General features: G+C 34.2%; 1 pseudogene; it reads right to left on the minus strand.

Annotated features, from left to right (window-relative positions):
- Positions 1-18359: 18359 nt before the first annotated feature.
- Positions 18360-21245, minus strand: LOC142619406 (protein DETOXIFICATION 14-like; annotated as a pseudogene).
- Between the last annotated feature and the right edge of the window lie 484 nt (positions 21246-21729).

Here is a 21729-nt window from a genome sequence, read left to right on the forward strand (position 1 = left end):
GTCATGTCAATAATCATCATCATCCGCATGTGCATCATCATCATCATCATCTACATATGCATCATCATCATCATCTACACCATCATCATCATCATCATCATCATCTGCACTATCATCATCATCATCATCATCATCATCATCATCTGCACTATCATCATCATCATCATCATCATCATCATCATCTGCATATGAAGCATCATCATCATCATCATCATCATCATCATCAGTAACTGCATAGACATCATCATCATCATCTACATATACATCATCATCTGCATATGAAGCATCATCATCTGCATATGAAGCATCATCATCATCATCTACATATACATCATCATCATCATCATCTGCATATGAAGCATCATCATCATCTACATATACATCATCATCATCATCATCTGCATATGAAGCATCATCATCATCATCATCATCATCAGTAACTGCATAGACATCATCATCATCATCTACATATACATCATCATCTGCATATGAAGCATCATTATCATCTACATATACATCATCATCATCATCATCTACATATGAAGCATCATCATCATCATCATTATCATCGTCATCATCATCTGCATATGAAGCATCATCATCATCATCATCATCATCATCACTAACTGCATATACATCATCATCATCATCTACATATACATCATCACTAACTGCATATACATCATCATCATCATCTACATATGCATCATCATCTGCATATGAAGCATCATCATCGTCATCATCACCATCACCATCATCATCAATAACTGCATATAAATCATCATCATCATCATCATCACTAACTGCATATACATCATCACCACCAATTCCATATTGGTCAACATCTGAGTTAGTAGGGTACTATTATAATAATAATAATAATAATAATAATAATAATAATAATAATAATTCACTCATTACAAACTAGTGTCATTGGAGTTTCTTGTTATCTATTTTATAGGGCATGACACCATTGATTATCTAGCATACACATGGTAGGGAAGGAAATACCATTTAGTCCTTAGTTTTCAAGTTTCAAGAAGTTATCAGGAAAAATTGTCTTGCATTTGCCAGCATAAAATGAATATGCAAAATGGCATGATACTCTGATAGTTACGTGCCAAATTAGGATTGAACCATTTACATTACCAAATGAGCTTGAGGATTTTGAACTCAATTTCTCCACCATCTCATTCACAATGTCTTGGATAAATTCTGCCTCATGCCTGCAAAGATGATAGAAGACATTTACACGATGGTCCAAACCAATTATAAAATCATCTTTTTCACAATGTGTTGGATCAATTCTGACTCATGCCTGTTAACAAGATAGAAAATAATCACATGATGGTCCAAACCAATTATAAAACCACAGAGGATGAAGAGAAATACTAGGCAAGAATACACCTTGCACAAGTATGTACATATGAATTCATCAGCTCGTGGATAGAATTACTCATATAGAATTGTATATTATATTCAGAGCTATAGTTATCGTTATATTTTGTTGAAACAGATGCATCAAATTTTAAGATTGCTAGAATACAAATAATAAAAGGTTAAGCCTTAGTGCCAGCACAAGCACAAGTTTTTACCTCTTGAACGGGAACTCAAATAATGGTTTATTTTTTTCTTTTTCTTTTTCTTTTCGCTTCGCTTAAGAAGAGGTGTTCTTTGAATTTCTATTTTGGCACTAATATCATTATAAAATACTAAAGCTCTACTTCTTCAAAATTACATAATTTTTTTTTATTTTTTAAAACAGTTGATTTGTGAATAAAAGGGTTAAAATGCACTTTAAGGAATTTATTTAACCAAAAACAATGATTGGACCAAAACAAATTCCTTTTAAAAAGGACTTGCATGCGGTAAACTTAATCTAATCTATAATTTGGCAAAAGGTAATTTTGGGTTGTTAAAGCGTCACATTGAGTTATTAAGGTTGCATTTGGATAGATTATATTTGGCAGCTTATTTTACTATTCAGCTTATTTTTGCTATTATTCATGGGTCCTATTGCACTTTTTGGTACTATTTATAAGTCCTATTGTACTAACTTTTAGCTTTATTTACAGTACTCTTAGCAAAAAGTTTTCAATTTCAGTTAATTAAGTTGTTCCCAAACGAACTCTAAAAGTGTTATAATTGTCTCTAAAATTGGACTTAATAATATTTTTTTCATAATGTGTTTCCATAATATTAAAGCATAATGTGACTTAATAAATTTTTTGTTTCTTTTTTTGAAAAGAGTGACTTAATAATTGATTACCTCTTCATAGTAGAATTAAATTTTTTTAGTCATCATAATGTATTGTCTTTCAACCATTTTTATAGGTAGACTTTGACTAAAGAAGCCTATGGGTAAACTTATCCGACCAAAGGAACTGGAAAAGTACAATTTACTTTTTGGTTTGGCCCTTTCACAATTTAGGATACGAAGCTTCAATTACTACATTTAAATCCATAAAACACCAAGTATTCCATATAAACTTAAAGATTTTTCACTCGTGTGGGACTTGTGAGCAATTTAAGGACTAGCTTGAGAAAACAATAACAAAAGTGAAGTTAAGAAAATAAAAAATAAAAAATGGAGAAGATGAATTAGGCATTTTAACTAGCATACCATGATGTAGTTCAATACATGCATGTTATGTTATATTCTCATAGCTAATTATATGATTCATGGTATAAGAAAGAAGCTTATTGTTTGGTTTTAAAACCTTTAGGTTTAAATGTATTAGAACACTAATTTGTAATGTTGGCAAACCACGATCAAAACGTTTTAGTCTTATTTAGATTGCTCAAAGTATGTGTCTTATATGTAAAGTTGGAATCGAGTTGCTGCAGAATTTACTGTGCAATTTTGCCTGGCTTGATCGATCGAGAATTAGACTCGACCGATCGAAGCTTGTGCAGATTGTTTTTTCTACAGATTTTTCCAACTTAGCCCAAGCCCATTAAGGATTAGGGTTTCAGATCTACTTCTCCCACATATAAAGGAAACCCTAAGCACGTTTTTATAGGCTTCTAAGAGAGAGAAGAGTGTGCCTCTTTTTGTATCTAGGGTTTGTACCCAAAAGCTCTTTAGGGCCTTGTTGTTGTTTATGATGTGTATGTGAATCTCTTGTGAGATCTAGAGGTGTTTGTCTTCACATATACTTAAGGTTATCAAGAATCAAGATTATGTCAAGAACTTGATGATCATTCAGTTGCTGCATTAAGAGCTTAAAGATATACAAGAGGGAGTGCTTGTGCTTGCTGGGAATCCAAGAAAGAAGTAGTCCGTGGACTCAGAGCTGTCACGTGGTAGTGGTAGTAAGTTTCCTACTCAAGGTAGCAATAATATGTTAGTGGTCTAAGTTGCTATTGTGTAAACTTCAATTCTTTCATAGTGGATTCAGTTTATCTTGAGGATAGCTAGGTTAAATCCTCCCTAGGTTTTTTACCGGTTTGGTTTTCCTAGGTCATCATATCATTGTATTATTTATTTTTCCGCTGCTTTGCATGATATGATTGTTTTATGTTAACCTAGATCTGCATAATTTATCTAAGTTAATAACTTGGCTAAATAACTAAGTTAAACTGGCTTTTTTAAGGGGTCTAAAAACGTACACTTATCATTTGAAATTCATGGAAATTACCTATTTTGTAAATGCCAACTAGAGATATCAGCCACTTCTCTTAAAGTAGCTCTCCATGTTTCCACCTTCTCTATGTTATCTTTGAAGCGTTTCTGGTGATCAGTAAAGGCTTGTTTAAAAGTTCCTGTTTGTTTAAAAGTGTCTTTGTGCCTTCATGCACAGTTTGGAGGATATTCCAAGTAGTATGAGTAACCTCAACATTAGAGATTCTCTTAAATTCCTCAATAGAAACAGCATTAAAGATAGCATTCATGGCTTTGCTATTGAAAGTGGCTGCTTCTTTCTGAGAAATTTGTCATTCACTCACAGGAGTAGTGGGCTTCTCTCATCCGTATTCAATAGAGTTCTAGACTCTCTCATCAATAGATTTCAGGAATGCTTCCATCTTGACCTTCCAGTGAGCATAATTATTCCCATCAAAGTGAGAAGGAATAACAAGAGAGTGTCGGTGTTCCATGACAACTGGGGTCAAGGATCAACTCAAAGATCAAAAGATCTTCAACAAAAGAGCTACCCGCTCTAATACCACTTGTACGTTTTTAGACCCCTTAAACACAACCATATTAACCTAGCTATTTAGCCAAGTGATTAACTTAGGTAAATTAAGCAAATTTAGGTTAACACAAATATATCATATCATGCAAAGCAGCAGAAATATAAAGAACACAATGATATGATAACCTAGGAAAACCAAACTAATAAAAAACCTGAGGAGGATTTAACCTAGCTATCCTCAAGGTAAAACTAAATCCACTATAAAATAATTGAAATTTACACAATAGCGACTTAGACTACTAACATCGTATTGCTACCTCAAGTAGGAAACTTACTACCACGACCACGTGACAGCTCCAAGTCCACGAACTACTTTTTTCTTGGATTCCCAGCAAGTACAAGCACTCTTGTTTGTATATCTTTAAGCTCTTGAATCTGCAACTGAATTGATCACCAAGCTCTTGACATAATCTAGATCTTGATAACCCTAAGTGTATATAAAGGCAAACAGTTCTAGATCTCACAAGAGATTCACACACATAGCATAAAGAGTATTAGCAGCAAATCTAAAAATGTGGCTAGGGTTTTCCCTTTTATACCTAGGGAAAAACATAAAATCCTACACGTAAAACGGGCTTGGGCTGAGGAAAATTCTGCAGAAAAACAATCTGCACGACTTTCGATCAGTCGAGTCTAATTCTCGATCGATCGAGCCAAGCAGAATTGCACAGTAAATTCTGCAGCAACTCGATTCCAACTTTACATATAAGACACATACATTGAGCAATCTAAACAAGACTAAAATGTTTTGATCATGGTTTGCCAACATTACAAATTAGTGTTCTAATACATTTAAACCTAAAGGTCTTAAAACCTAACAAGAATGTCCAAACTATTTGAGAAGAAATGGTAAAGTACTTGCTACTACCCTTAGTTACTTGGAGAGTTCAAACTCCGATGCAAAAGGAGAATGTGATAGTGATGGAAATTATTCAGCTTTCATGGCAATTACCACCGTTGATTCTAGAGATGAGTTGAGCGACTTGGTTGATGAACTTGGTGTACATTTAGAAGGAGAAGAAGTTGATGTTTCGGAAGATGAGGATGTGTACCTCAATGAGGGTGAAAAGAATCTTCAAGAAGTGTACGATGTGTTGCTTGAAGATTGTGGCAAATATGCCAAAGTTGCAAAGAGTGCTGTTAAAATGATGAAGAAAATTGAAGAAAAGCACAAATCGACTCTTGTGCAACTTAAGGATGCTAAATGTGAAGTTGAAGAGCTGAAGGAAGAGTTGCTAAATGCTTACTCCAAAATCAAGTTTCTTGAACTTGAAATAATTTAGGCAAATTTCAAAGTGGAACGCATCTCCACCAAGAATCTTGACAGCGTACTCTCTTCTCAAAAACCTTCAAACAATAAGACCAGTTTAGGCTATACCGATGAAGGAAGCTCAAGCAGCGAACCCAAGAAGGAAATGAAGTTCGTGTTGGCCAAGAATGTAGAGAAACCCAAAGTGGAGAAGCCCAAGGTTGAGATCCCTATTGTTGTAAAGAGAACCATTGGTCCAAAACCAAAGGAAAAAGGGAAGTCATTACCCAAGACTTAAAAGGGACCTCAAGTGAAGCATTTTTGTCATCATTGTGGCGTGCGAAAGCACACAAGACCAAATTGCATCAAGCTTCAAGCTCTTAAGAAGGCTAACTCTCTACATGGTTAAGATAACTCAAGAAGAATACCATAGGGAAATTAAGCTAAAGGAGAAAATGAGAGACAACTCACTGGAGATGTTATGGAAATGTTGAAAAACACTTCATCATGCCTAGTTAACTTTCATCTCGAGATTTGAAAGTTATGTCAGTCATACCCCTCTTTCTAAGGACCTCACCCAAAACACTTGTACAGTGTGGGTGAAGAATGATACTCATGCATGATCACTCACTATGTCCCTGCATTAATACTTCCAATGTTTTAGGGTCATAGTTTCATGCATCATAACATATTGTCATTGCTTCCGTCCTAGCATGTTTCTTTTATAGGTCTTTGTTTAGTTTACCTTGTTTTTGTTGATCTTACTTTATTGATTTGTTTTTTAGTGTGCTGAAAAATTCAGAAACCCATAAAAAGTAAAAAATCTCAAAAAGTTTGATCGCTTGTGTTGTATATATCACTTGTTGAGTTTGGCCTAGTACCTCCATACTAATGGCATAGTGCATTTACAAGCTTATCTTGTTATGTATGCACATTTTTTAAGTGTGAGCGACATCTAGAAATCTACGTTTAATTGTTGTAAATATATCTTCAAGCTTGTCATGAATGATTAGTCAATAGTCTTACTTGATCTTGATACATGCATAAACTTGTACCCATATATCTCCTCATATTTATTTTTATGTCAAAAAACTCTACAAACATCAATCTCTAAAAGAGAAAGAGCTGAAAAAGCCTTTCTTCGAAAACTAGTTTAACTAGGAAAATGTGGAGCAAAAATATATTCTAATGTATGGTGCCAAAGCCAAATGTTTATTCGTCCAAGAAATATAAAAAATTTCATGACATCGCTTCTCAAAAATTGAGTTGTAAAAATCAAAAGTATGAAAAATGGAAGCCAAATGAAAACCTTTCAATCAAATGTAAACACTTTGGTGGAGGATCATATATGTTCATTTCTACTAGTGAGATAGGTCACTTGACTTTATGCTAGTTGTGTATGACTCGATTGAATTGATCATTGAAGTTTCATACTAGACTACGAACTAGTTCATACTTGATTTACACACACAACACACAAGTCTAATGTTTAATAAATGCCTATTTCATTTGTGTGATTGTACGTGTTCAAATGTGATATGTGTATACTTAATTGCTAGATGATCAAACCCAAATAGATTTTTGAGTATTTTATTTGTTTTTTAAAGTGTTTTTGTGTATCACTTTTGTGTTTTAAGAGTTTTTCCAAAAAGCCAAATCTGTTTTGTTGAAAAACTCTATCAGAGGCATTTTCGTGAGTAAGTCGCGTGTAAGACATCTCACAGCCTATCCGCAAAAATGAGGAAGCTAATTTTCATTTCTTCCAAAATTTTACACAGAGAATTTCACGACTTTCTCGCAACTCTTTTGTGAGATATAGCTTCCCGCAAAACTAATCCTATGCATTTGAGGCATTTCATGAGTAACTCGTGAGTACTTCGCAAGTAGCTTACCTGGGAAATGAGAGGGTTTTCAATTTTTAAAGGCCAAACAGTGACAGTTTTTCAAAAACTCTATTTTGCCTCCTCCGCACCTCTCTCAACCCAAAACTTTATTTTCTCCAAAATTTCAAAAACTTTATTTAACACTTTTTCATCATTGATTCCTTAGATTCTAGGATTTCTAGGGTAGGGTTATTTTGAAAGGGGTTGGGAAAATTTCAATTTCTTGTCAAATTTCTTGATTTTTCTTGATTGGGTTGTGTCCCATTGTGTTTGTGTTGGCCCCTAGTGGCATTTTAACATATATTTAGGCAAGTTTTTCATATGTTCATACATTGTTTCACATGTTAGTGTGATGTGTGCACTCTAAATGTTTGATAAAATGCATATATGGTGTTGTTGTTTTGGACTCCATTGAGTACAAATCTTTGGGGATTACCATGATTATTCATGTTTATCATGTTTTGATCATTAGTTTTGTGTTTTACGCACTTTACCCAATGAGTGTTTTGTCGTGCATTGCTCATGCATCTTACATACACACCACAAGCACACTTGATGCACACATTCTATCACTTGACATGTTTTGCATTTCACTCATGCTATGTGAGTCTTGTTAAACCTTTAGCACTTAAAACATGATCTTGTGTCTATGTTTGCTTGTCTATTTTCATTTTTTAGGACAATTTGTTCGTGTTTATGGACTAACTTGTATCTAATCAAGTTTGTTACCATGTTTATGTTGGTTCCGTTTGCTTGTGTATTATTTTGCAAATGTCTCATCAATCTTCACGTGGCAAGAAACCTGTGATTGATCTCACATCATCTCATGTATCAAAGAGGACTCGTCAATCAACGAAAGACTTTGACAACAAGAGGTTCAAGACTCTTTTGGACTCTCAATCCTTCTTCAACAATTTCAAGAATGCTCCTCCTATGGTGGAAAGGATTGTGAGATTCGACACCTTGGGATCAACCTTCATCCCTAAGATCTTTACAGATAAGAATTGGGCAAGTTTGTTTGGTAACTTTGAGGATCCCATCGAAGAGTTGGTCAAAGAATTCTACTCGAATGCATGGTTCACTAGAGCTGAACTGAAGTGCTGGGTTTGAGGAAAAGATTTTGTCATTACTTTGGACTATCTAGCAAAGATTCTTCACATCAATCGTCTAGAAAATGTAGACAATTCCCCATATGATGACAGACTAGCACCAATGCTGCGATTCTTGACACTTTAGGAGCTGATCATGAAGTCTTCTTCATGGGCACTTCCATTGGGACTGCAAAATTTTGGACCGAAGATGAAGACTCTCACATTGATCATGTCCTTTGACCTGTACCCTCTGTCCAACACAGATTTCATCAACCTCGAACGAGCACAATTCCTATGTGATCTAATCAAAGGAGCTCAAATTGACATTTGTGCTCACATATTTCAGACCATGGGAAAAACAACAGGGAGATTAGTTGCAAGAATGTGTCTTCCCTTCTGTAGCCTTGCCATGAAGATCATGACTCTTAAGGGTGTCCGTCCTCCAAAAAAAGGAACAACCCTGCCTCGTCAACGACCAATCTCATTGATCTCTCTTCAAATGAGCAAGGGTCACTCATCTATTGAAAAGGCAAAGAAAAGTCCTCCTAAGCCTCCAAAGAGCGAATCCTGCCAACATGCCACTCCTACTAAATAGAGATTAGCTGCTCCTACTGTCCCTATGCAACCCAAGACAGCATCTCCTCACATTCTCGAGCCTCAGTCTACCAGCACTCAACCGAGACCATCTAGCTCTCATCCATATAGGTTGACGACCTTGATTGAGGGGTTGCATGAGCGCATTTATGGACTTGATAATGTCATATACTCTACCAACAAACATGTTCAGATTCGTCTAACCACCATTGAGACATAGTTGGATGGGATTCAGGGCAAGCTAGAGGAGAGCCTTTAGCTATTCTTGCTAAAAAGGGGGAGAGCACTTAATGTGAATATTTTGACTATAGCATATAGTAAGGGGGAGAGCATCACATGGAAAGAAGGTGTGCATATTGAAAGGGGGAGATCAGTGGGCTTAAAAAGAGGAAGCTAACCTACATCCACACACACTTTTGAATAGTCTAACCATTGTTTGACTAGTCTAGTTTATGTTTTATGCTTTTACAGCTTTTGTTATTGACAGTGCTTTATTTAAAGTTTTCAAGTACTTTAGTTTAAAACATATTTTTCTTTAGTACTTTTTGTATCTTGGTTTTTATAGCCATTTCTTGATGCTTGTAGGTATCTATTGCTTCTTGCCTTAGTTTCTTTAATGCATCATGTGGTTTGTTGTACATGTAAATGATTTTAGCATTGCTCTTAATTGTATTGCTTGTCCAGATGATCATTTACTAGTTAAATGTTCATTGTGGTCTTTTCCGAATGACTGTTCATGTTTGATCAAGTTATTCCTTATATTCACATTTCTTTTGGTATCTTGATCCCATTTTATTTGTTCATTATACATGCCTTGTGTTCTACTTATCTCGCGCTTAATGAAGTTTATTTGTTATGTGCAAGTGTTTTAGGATATATGTGTTTATGGTTCAAGTGCTTCACAGCTTTTAGATTTAGGCGTGAGTGAGTTTTTCCTATGTTCTCAAACTTACGTTTAAGTCTAGAGTCTGTTAAGAGGTTTTGTCACAGAATAGCCAAAGAGGGAGATTGTAAAGTTGTGATTTTCAACTATCTTGTGTTGGCATTAATTCCGTGCCAAATTTTATTGTAATTTCTTCAATCATTTTCCGTGTATGTATGTGGGTTTATTTGTAAGGGATGAGTGTGAGAGATTAGTGAAGAATCAAGCTTCAAAAGATGAATCAGCAGAATTTGTGACTAGCTCGCAAGTAACTCGCGAGAAGCAACCCGCGAAAAGGCCATGTGTGAAACACATGACTGGAAGTTGAAGATTCATGTCAGGCTATTAAGTTCGCAAGTATTTTGCAAGAAGGGCCATCCTGCGATGTACCCACGAAACTTTTTTTTTGGCAAAAAGTTAAGTTGATTTACCAAATTTTTTACCCACACTATAAATACCCTCATTGCACACAAATTGTAATGAGTGCTTTTTAGAGAGAAAACCCTAGCAAATACACTTGAGAGTTAGAGATTGTTATATCCAAAATCATCTACACATTTTCTTGTGGTTTTCCTCAACTCCTACCTCTCCATCTCTAGATCCTTGAGAGGCTGTTAGCCTAAACACTTACCATGCCCATCCTAAGTGTTAAGTGAGATTTTGGTGTTGTTGGGAAGTGATGAGAATGAAAAATGTCATATTTTTCTCCCTTAATGTTCAGTCTTCTACACTCATTTGGTGCCTAAATGTACTCATTATTCTTATATTTTGATTTAGGATGCAAATAGAGGCGTTTTGTGCAAAACGAAGTTAATTGGGCGATTCTGGACAACTTTGACATCGCTTCGTAATCTGGGCATAACTCTCTCATCCAAGCTTTGATTTAGATGATTCAAAATGCTATGAAACACCAAGACAAGGTTGCACTGCTAATGTTCTGGAATGTTCCTTTGCCTGAAATTCTAATACCTGATGCGGTTTATTTTCAGAAGCTTCTAGATCTGGTGCACAAAAATTCCAACTAAAAAACACCACTTTCCTAGTTATATTAGGACTTTGTTTTATTTTAATATTTTTCTTAATTAGTCAGATTTTGATATTATTATTTAGAATATTTTTAGGAGATTTTGTAGCCTTGGGAAAGGGGGAATTAACGTGTAAAAGAGGGGAGGAGAAATCAAATTGGACAGACACGCCTCTCTCTCCCCTATTCTCTAATTTTCGCCTTCGAGTTTTCTGTCATGGCACGGCTTGGCTAAACTTTTATACTTGGTTGAAGGAAACGAAAGTTTCGGAATCAATAAAACCATGAGATCTAATTTGTTTTTACTATTCAATTTTATGCTTTGAGTATCAGATGTTCTTCTATACTTATTTTCATGATTGTCTCGTTTAATTACTAGGAGGCTTGCTAGATTATTATTTGTTGCAATCTATTGCTAGGTTAGATATCAAATCCGTAATTGTTTGATCTCTCTGATTTGTGAAGCAATCAAGATTTAATGATTTGCTGCGTCAGAAATTATTAGATCTTAGGAAGAACGCTCGACTAAATTAAATACAACCACTTGTGCTTGTGTTGTTTAGTTTCATCGATCTCTCTAATTCTTAATGCTGTTACTAGATTAAACCTTTAGCGTTTGTCTTGGGTTGTTTAGTAGTTAGGGTTTATTAGATCACTTGTTTTCTAATTAACTGTGACTAAGGAGAGATAGGAAAATAGTTCCAACGGTGAATATTCAAAGTGTGAATTGATATATACTTGCATTGATGATCAGTTGTAAAATTCCGGTGGTGGATGTTGACTTAGACCAAGGTTTGTTCCTTTGATTGATTTCGATATTTTAATTTGAATTGTTCCTTAGTTGTTTTTCTTAAAATTGTTTTCATTATACTCAAACCCCTCCTCTTTTTGTTCACGTAGCATAAAACTAAGCTAGATACTCTCCATGGGAACAATCCTTACTCGCACTGCTACATATATTTTTAGGAGTATAGGTTTTATTTTTGGTTGCTTGGGACAGCACACTAGGAAGCATTAGAAGGAGCCATTTAGTGGCAGATACAATCAGGCTAAATTGTGGGATCCGAAAAGTTAGAGAAGACAAGATTTCGAGAAGTCTGTTAGTAGCAGGAGCTTGGAGGGCTTAAGTACATAGGGTAGAATAGGCTTAAAGGGTCTTTTGTTATTCGTATACTCCAACTTTATTTTCTAGTGGATCGTTTTCGACTTGGAGAAGACAAGACTCCGAGAAGTCTGTTGGTAGCAGGAGCTTGGAAGGCTCAAGTACATAGGGTAGAATAGGCTTAAAGGGTCTTTTGTTATTCGTATACCCCAACTTTATTTTCTAGTGGATCGATTTTGACTTGGAGGGTCACGGAGAGGTTTTTCGCCGAGTTCTTCGGTTTCCTCTTTGATAACATATCTTGGTGTTATCTTGTGTTTACATCTCTCTTTCCTACTCTTTAAACTTTCATTTAATTGTTTATTGTGGATCGATATGACTTAGAGTAATGTTATCGGTTCATAGCGCTTATTTTCTCTTGTTCCGCACTTAGTTTAAGTTAGAATAAAAGCAATTTAACTGTATTTTTTAATTGGGTGTCTAAACAAGCTCTTCTAGTGATTATATCAGTAGATTCACAACCACTTCTATTGTTCCAAAAAAATTAACAGAATCTTAACTAGTATACCATGATGTAGTTATATGCATGCATATTATGATATATTCTCATAGCTAATTATATGCTTCATGGTATATGAAAGAAGCTTATCATTTTTGAAATTCATGGAAATTACCTATTTCGTAGATTCCAACCGGAGATACCAGCCACTTCTCTTAAAATAGCTCTCCATGTTTCCACCTTCTTTATGTTATCCTTAAAGCGTTCCTGGTGATCAACAAATGCTTGTTTAAAAGTTCCTGTTTGTTTCCGTACGTCAGTTGGGTCAACATCATAAAAAAGTGGCAAAATTGTCAGTCCCATTTCTTCCCTGCATTTCATAATCTTGGCAAGCTCATCCAAGCACCACGTAGAAGATGCATAGTTTTTGGAGAGAATGATGATAGCAAATTGTGATTCTTCTATTGCTTTAAAGAGCTCAGAATCAATCGATTCTCCTCTCTCAAGTGTTTCTTCATCCATAAATGTAAAAATGCCATTTTGTTGCAAAGCAAAAAATAGATGGTCGGTAAAAGTTTTACGAGTATCCTCACCCCTGAAATTAAGAAATACATCATATTTCCATGGTGACGGTGAAGACTCTCTTTTACACTTCATTGAAGCTGTTGGAAATTCAGATAAAAAAAAGTACAACCAATTAAAAGTAAAGAAAAGGCAGTGAAACGGTAATAATAAATAGAGATGATTGTGTTTGTGTGTTAAAACTTAAAAGTGAACTTACCCATTTGTAAGAAGGAATTACAGCAGTGATGGTCTCCAAAACCTCCTGAAAACACTCCAGTTTTGGACAATCCAACTACTCCTGTTTCGCTTCTTTTTTTTTTTTCTTTTTTTCTTTTTTTTCTGTTTTTCCAAAGAAGGGACGACTGAAAATTATTTAACTATAGGAAATGAGACAATGATAATTTAATAGATTTTCTTTTTTAAAAAAAAGACTACGGAATTTAAGCAAACTTTTGTTTGGAGCTTTATTCATTCATTTCATTGGTAATGAGAAAACCAACTCGAGATTCAAACCTTGAAACAAACAAAAGTTGAAACTCATGCTTTACGGAAATTAGGAAGAAGAAAACAATTTGATATGGATTTTTCATTTCAAGAAAAAAAAATGAAAGGAAGGAAATAAAAGGGATGAATAAGTGTGAAAAATGACAACTTACAGAATTGGAAATTGAAATTAGAGAAGAGTAGTACTGATTGTTCGTAATGCTCGAAACCCACTTGAAACAAAGCCGGATCCAATTGATATTTATAGGCTGTTTAATAAAGGATTGTACTCTGTTCTTTCTTTCTCCGTGTGTTTGTGTTCACAATTTTACATCCCCTGTTTTCAGTCAAATGCCTTTTCCTAGTTTCAGTTGCCTTTTCCCATTGCTTTTTTTTTTAGAGACAGAGTAGTTTCGTGGTAACCAGCTATGAATATGAAGCTCTGTTTAGATTTCCTTTTTCACTCAGATGTGGAGGGCGTACTGCGTATGAGAATTGAAGAACTTTTTTATTTAGCTAAAATTTATGGTAAAAAATAAAAATTATCATTAGATTTTGCAATACTATCAAAACTCTTTAAAGAGTACAAAGGTCACATAAAGCCATTAGAAAATTTGTTTGCACTTGCTTTCATCTCCATTTTTTTTTAGGGTAATTTGCAAATTACACCCCTAAAGTTTGGGGGTGATTGGATTTTACACCTTGAAGTTTCAGAATTTGGATTTTAACCCCTAACGTTTAGGGGTGTTTGGATTTTACACCTTGATGTTTCAGAATTTGGATTTTACCTCCTTATATTTTAGGGGTGTTTAGATTTTACTCCCTAAAGTTTTGGGGTGTTTGAATTTTACTTCCTAAAGTTTCATAATTTGGGAGTGTAAAATCCAAGCACTACTAAACTTTAGAGGGTAAAATCTAAATTTTGAAACGTTAGGGTATAAAATCCAAACACCCTAAACTTAAGGGGTAAAATCCAAATTCTAAAGTTTCAGAGTGTAAAATCCAAATACCTCCAAACTTTAGGGGTGCAATTTGCAATTTACCCTTTTATTTATATAAACTTCCTTCTTCATTTTTAATTGTTATTTATTTATTTAATTTTAATTGTTATTTTTCTATTAGGGTTATTCTGAAACTTTTTATGTATATAATGTGTTTGAGTAAATATGTGTTAGTTAAAATTCACATTAAATGATAATGAAAATAGTGTGTGATTATTGTAATATAATTTGATCCAAACTTGTAAACTTTAAGTTTTTAAATAAAATGGTGTACTTTAACTTTATATTATATTTCAATGCTAAATCGGAATCTGTTATATCTCTTATTCATCTGTTAAATCAGAATCTGTTATATTTCTTTGGTGGTTAGTCAAGTGCACTTTTTCCAGTCCCCCCGTTTCTTACACCTTTGCTTTATTGTTTTTTTTTTAATTATTATTATTTAAATCAATAGAGGTGGACTAAGAGCATTCTCATCAAGTGTGTCAAATGCCAAATATTTGGCATTTGACATACCAAGCACCAAAAAACCCCTCTCATGAGATGTTCCAAATCTTATAATTTTTACCACATGTGAACAGTATTATTCCATTTAGAATGGTACGGATTTAGAATGCTAAAAATAAGGTTTTTTTATTCATTTCTCTCTCATCCTTTGTGACTTTCTTCTTCTCTCTCTTTCTGTTTCTTTTTCTTCTATCTTTCTTCGCCACTCTTTCATCTCTGTCACTCTCTTTTCTTCTTCCTCTTTTCTTCTTCTTTCTCCAAAAGCTTCACCTCTCTCTTTTTTTCTTTTTCTTTTTTTCTTTTTCTTTTTTTCTCTCTTTTTTTCCTTTTTCTTTTTTCTATCACTTTCTTTGCACTTCTCTGTCTCTTTTTTTTTTTTTTTTTTTTTCTGGTCATTCTCTCTCTCTTTCTTCTTTTTTCTCCGCATAAACCGTTGCCTTTGAGATCGGCCATTTCCGTGGAGTTTGGAAATTTATTCCTTCTCCCATTATTTGTTTTAGAGCTTTAGCTTGGCACTTACTCCTTTCCTTTATTGCTTTTTTCTTTTTCTTTTTCTTTTTTAAATCGATGGAGGAGGACAGGGTAGTTTCCTTTATTGCTTTTTCTTTTTCCTTTTCTTTTTTGACTACGAACCTCTGCTTAAATTTCTTTAAGAAATATCTATTACATTCACCTATTTAAATACAAAGTACACACATTCAATTTTTTGAACTAAAATTGTGACTTGAAATAATTGAAAATTGTAACTTTCTGTGCAAAAGTGGCAATTGTGTGAATCGTGTGTTTACGTGTGTGACATAGACATTTTCGGATGCAGTGGGGCATATCACGTTTGAGATATTTTCATTAAAGAGAAAGTTTCCTTCCTAATCTCCTTGTTTAGAAAATTGAACAAAAAAAAAAATACATTTTTATTTAGCTAAAATTTATGGTAAAATACAAAAATTATCATCAAAACTTTTAACAATACAAACAAATGAAAGTTCTATCTTAATCATTGATAATGATTAAGATAATGATTCCCCCCACTATCTTAATCATTTCCTGTAAAGAAAGAGACTCACACAGATGGAATGAAAATTCTTGTATTACTTCAATATCAGAGTACAAGATAATTAGTTAACTATATCAATATATAGCATAACAGAGCAACAAGAAAAAGGCGCCAAAACAGCAAAAATAACTAACTCCTAACAACTTAACTAACAATCCAATTCAAATAATCAGTGCTTGACAGCTGGACTTCCTAACAGACTTCTTTCTTTCCTTCACACGTGCTAACTGCGCTGAATTAGTTGATGTCGTTTTCTTCTTTCTTTTGTCTTTTTCTTCACTCTGTCGTTTAGCCACAACTTCAGCTTTAACATTTCCTTCATCTTTTTTTTTTTAACCTTTTTTTAGAATTATAAATAAATAAATAACTAAAATGGACAGAGTAATTTCGTGGTGACCAATGATGGAGCTTATAATTAAAATTTCATTAAGATGTAAACACGTGGCAATAATTTGATATATATCCAAATCCCAATGAATTTAGTGTACAAAATCTAAGCCAATTCCTTTGCATAGAAGTTTCATTCTTAGTCCCCTCATTTGGACTTGGGAAAACACGTGGCAATAATTTGATATATATCCAAATCCCAATGAATTTAGTGTACAGAATCTAAGCCAATTCCTTTGCATAGAAGTTTCATTCTTAGTCCCCTCATTTGGACTTGGGAAAATTGGTCACCGATTCTCCCCCCCCCCCTTTCTTTTAGAAAGATATACTTTGTATAGTTTATTTTATTTTTACCTTTCTTATTGAGAAAATTTTTAATTACTCCCCGTAACATAGTGCTCAATTTTCTCACATTTATAATAGATCCTCCGTAATTCATACAAGCGTGAGTTTTTCTTTCCCAAATAGATGTAGGAATTCTATTGAATAGAATAATGAAAGATTACATCAAATCACAGTAGCACAGCACGGTGCTTCCCCTTGCCACAGGTGTGAGGGACTTAATACAGTACTAGGCATGTTTAGCAAAACACAGTTGTCCTCTAATGTTTTTAGTCAGGTTGAATTTAAGATATATATTATTCATTCCTATGGGATGACACATAGGAGTGAACAATTCGTTGAATATGTTGTCATAATTTATGGCTTACCTTTTCGTATGTATTTGATTTTATTGATATACACGCGCATACAGAGCAACTACATCAGTAAGTGTAAAAGTTTCATTTTATTTTACATTAAAAATCTATTTTTTTTTATTTTACACACCAATTTTTACAAAACACCCACATCAGTCTATTTGTTCTACACATTTATTCAATAAAATATTCATTCTTTTACAATTTTTTATTATTTCCTCACTCACTACTCCTCTCTCTCACATACCCAACACTACCAAACAATATTAAAATATTAAATGTACGAGCTAAAGTAACCATGTATATATATGCACGGTTACTGTAGCACTTGTACATTTATGCACAATTTTACACCCACTGATATGAGTTTTTTTTTTTTTGTCAAAATGTGCATATTTCAACACTTTTTCTATTTTGCACTATTTTGCACTTAGAGCATTGACATCCCAAAATTCTATCCCATCCAATTTTATCATCCCAAAAAACTACTTTATCAATTATACCATACAATTTTACAATACTCTCAGCATCCCAACTTTTATTTTACAATACAACATATTAAAATAACATTTTTACACAATAAATTAATATATCCCAAAACCCAAATAAAAACAAAAACCCAAAATCCAAAAACCCGGTGAGAGAGAGCGAGAGAGAGAGAGAGAGAGAGGAATTGGTTTTTACAAGTCCGGATGTGTGGGGGGTTTTGAGCTTTTATGCTAAATTTTTCCTACATATGGCATATGTCATTCCCAATGTAAATGCTCACTAATGCAAGTGCTCTTAAAGATACATACAACAAAAATTTATAGCAATTCTATCTTCACTCTTACAAAAATAGCAAAAATGGCATTAATGTCTTTATAAAGAGGTTTAAATCTTAAGACTCTAAAATCTTCCACAACCAAAACATTGGAAAGTGTTCCCAAAAAAAATACTGAAGAAATTTTCCTCTTTCAGGTTGTGAGGAATGGAATGGTGATATTATTGTATTTTCCTTTCATACATTGGATAAAAATTAGTATTAGCCAAACTAGACTTCTTTGGAACATCTTACAAATAAAAAAATCTTGTCCATTCAACTCAATAAACTCTGAAGTCTAGACTAAATATCTCCATCAAATATCCTCTCTCTTGCTTTTGATGCCTGAAACATCAACATAAATACAACTAAGCATTCAAAATGGTTTAGTCTAATATTTTGTCCATTCAACTCAATTGGACACCAATTATTTCAGTTACAAATAGTTATAAGGTTCTCAATTTTCATACTATATGATCAAGTTGAACATGAATTTTAGTTGTAGAAAGGTGTAAAAATAAAACCAAATATATTGAAAGGAATAATTTTTTAAGAGCTAGAAGAAATGCTTGTATAGTAGACCCTGTCAGCATTCAGATCCAAAGACCCTTTCCTTTCAAGTGTACAACGAAGGCCAAAACAACACCTACTGGAACCCCAACCAGATAATATGCCCCGAGATTTACATAGGCTCCTATATCCTGCCAGCCACTTCCTCTAGCAACCCCTGATGCATGTATAGCGCAAAATAACTTTGTGAGTTAATGGCAAGCAATAGCAAGAAAGAATCACAACTTCTACATTGGCATCTTATGCTGATCTATTTTGATGAAATATACACAATATGATTATGATGGTTATGACTATGGCATAACTACTAACTAGACATTTCCTGTTAAGGATGTAAGGCTATTTTTTAATCCAGAAAGAAATTTACTTCCAAGAGTGAACTTGTTTAAATCTTTCCACACCATTAGTTAACTTTTTAATTGCAAAGAAAATATTCTAAATGAATAATGAACTAATGTGTATTTGATAGTATAGCTATAGTATTCACTTGAATTGATAAGAATTAAGAAGTTATAACTTTCAAAAATTTAGCTCCAAATCAAAGCCCATTACGTGAGAGAAATGTGAGAAAGTTACCTGAAAGTACTGCTTGTAAGCCATCCATGATTATTGAGAGACAAAGCAAAGGACCCATATCTGCAATACGATCTACAATTTCCTTCTTACTGCTGAAGGCATAGCCCAAAACAAGATGGCAGAAGAAGAGAATCATGGCTAAAAAAACCATCTCTGCAACTACAAGAACCATTATGGCCTTAACAGTCATTTTAGCTGCTTGTGCATTCCCAGCTCCCAACTCATTTGAAACCCGAGTGCTACAAAGTGTTTAATGCATTCTTTTTCAAAACAATTGTATAACATGCTTAGACAAGTTTAGGCGTAAGGAAACAAATATAAGAGCAAACCTTGCTGTTGCCGCAAATCCATATGGTATGTAGTACTGCAAATTAGTAATTGTAAGGCTGCATGCAGTGAAAAATTAGAAGCATTCTATTGTAAATCTCATACAGTAAATATGGAAAAGAAGCATACCATAGCGAAAGCACTGAAGTCTCCAATTCTGGATTTGGTAAAAGCCCAGAAAGCAAAATAAGTCCCTCAAACGACCACCATTCAAGACTATTATGATTGACAAGCAACAAAATGCTAAGAGACTTGATACATGTAGCCAAAAAATGAAGACTACAAATTTCTTGAAAGAAAGAACAAAACAGAAAATTACCAAACCATTCCAGCTGAAGGAACAGCAAAACGAAAGAACTCCCTCATGCTGAAGAAGACATCCTTTGAGAATACGGCTCTCACAAGCAGAAGAGTACTTCATGTATACCCCAAGCATCAAGCATGAGCACATCCAGCAAATATGATGAAGCAGAGGCTAATGCAGCCGCACTACTTCCTAACTTTAATTTAAAAACCAGAGTCCAACAAAAAGGTATATGGAAACATAGAGCTGCAAATGAACTAAAGAGCAATGGAAGGATCAGGCTCTGAGTCTGGTAATAGCGAACTAGTGGTTGAAGTATAGCGTATGCAAACAGGTAAGGGACGAGGCATATGCAGTATTTGTGAGCTATATGTGAGATTGTTGGATCTTGGCCTATGAGTATTAGTAATTTGTCTGTGACCATCCATAGGATAGATATTGGGATACAAACCAGAATAAGAGAGATGATGGCGGCATAAGTATAAATTCCTAGTTTTTTATATTGCTCTGCCCCATAGGCTTGTCCGCATAAAGTCCCTAATGCACCAGCCATCCCACACTGCTTAGCAGTCAAAAATTCACTTATCGTGATGATTGAATTAAATTCCTTAATCAGACATATCAGATTCTCAAACTAGCAGACAAAAACAACAACAATAAATATGGTTTGGACATACATTTGACAAAGAATTATGCTTTTGATTTACTAATTTATGTAAGTAAATAAACAGATATTAGGCTGTTAGTTTTAGGCAAGTCAATCAAGTTCATTAAGGATTGTGAAGAACCTTGAGCTCTACTAAGACACACACACACACACACACACACAAAATGACTAGTGCGTTAGGATCTGATTGCTTATTTGTTGAAAGTAATACAAGAATAAAAATTGGGGATTATTTTATTATATTTCTGTAAATAACCTCTCAAAATAATCCCAAAACACTGGATTTTTTTGGGCTTGCCAAACGACTTCAAGCACAAAGGTGGTCGAGTTTAAACCAGGCCAAAGTTATTCAGATAGCCAAATTATCAATTAAGCAGAATTTTTTTTTGCAGCTTTACTATGGATATATATTTCATTAGTGATTGGTAAATCTATAGGTGTGTCTTCTATTCTACGCTGATTAAAAAGCAGGGTTTTCAATTTTTTCAGCTATAATGCATGCATGAAATTTATCTAGAGAAGGACAAAGGGGACAAAAGAACTTTACAATGAGACTGTAGCCAGTTACAATGGTGAAAGAAAAGGCGACAAAGACCCCAGAAAGAGAGAGTTCATCAAGGTGTCCCACCATCATCAGGGTAACAAACGGCAGGCTATACTGCAAGACTGAGACAGCTACCATTGGTGCTGATAAAAAGCTCACCATCTTTAGCTCTTTCACAAACCCCTCCCACTTCCCTTCCATTTCCTACCTTAATTCCTTCCGAAACAAACAGTGCCTATTCAGATTTCCTAGTCTGATTCAAACAGTTTTATCCACTAAGATGACTATTGCTGTTAGCTCTTAACCCTTTTTGACCTGTTGTGTTCAACATGATATGGCTTAGATTTATATACCCAAATTTTAGGCTATCTCGTAGTTTGGTCCAACTGTGACCATTAATTTGGCCTTAGCAGCATATTCCCACTCACATGCTCCATAAGTTCTTATCATCTTATGCATGTAACTGTCATGTTTGCACCTGAAACGCTCCCCCCAGATGTTATGGTTCACAGAACAAATATGGGATGTTCCACAACATTTGGCAACTACAAGAAGTCAAGAATAACCATACTTGCCCCTCCCGAAATAAAATATATTAAAAAAAAATATTAAATTTTGTTTTAGAGAAATAGAAACATATTGAATTCAAATCAACCTGCTGGAAAATCAGCCAATACAATGTTTT

The sequence above is a fragment of the Castanea sativa genome, chromosome 12 (assembly GCF_040712315.1).
Source record: "Castanea sativa cultivar Marrone di Chiusa Pesio chromosome 12, ASM4071231v1".
In the NCBI taxonomy this organism is placed as follows: domain Eukaryota; kingdom Viridiplantae; phylum Streptophyta; class Magnoliopsida; order Fagales; family Fagaceae; genus Castanea; species Castanea sativa.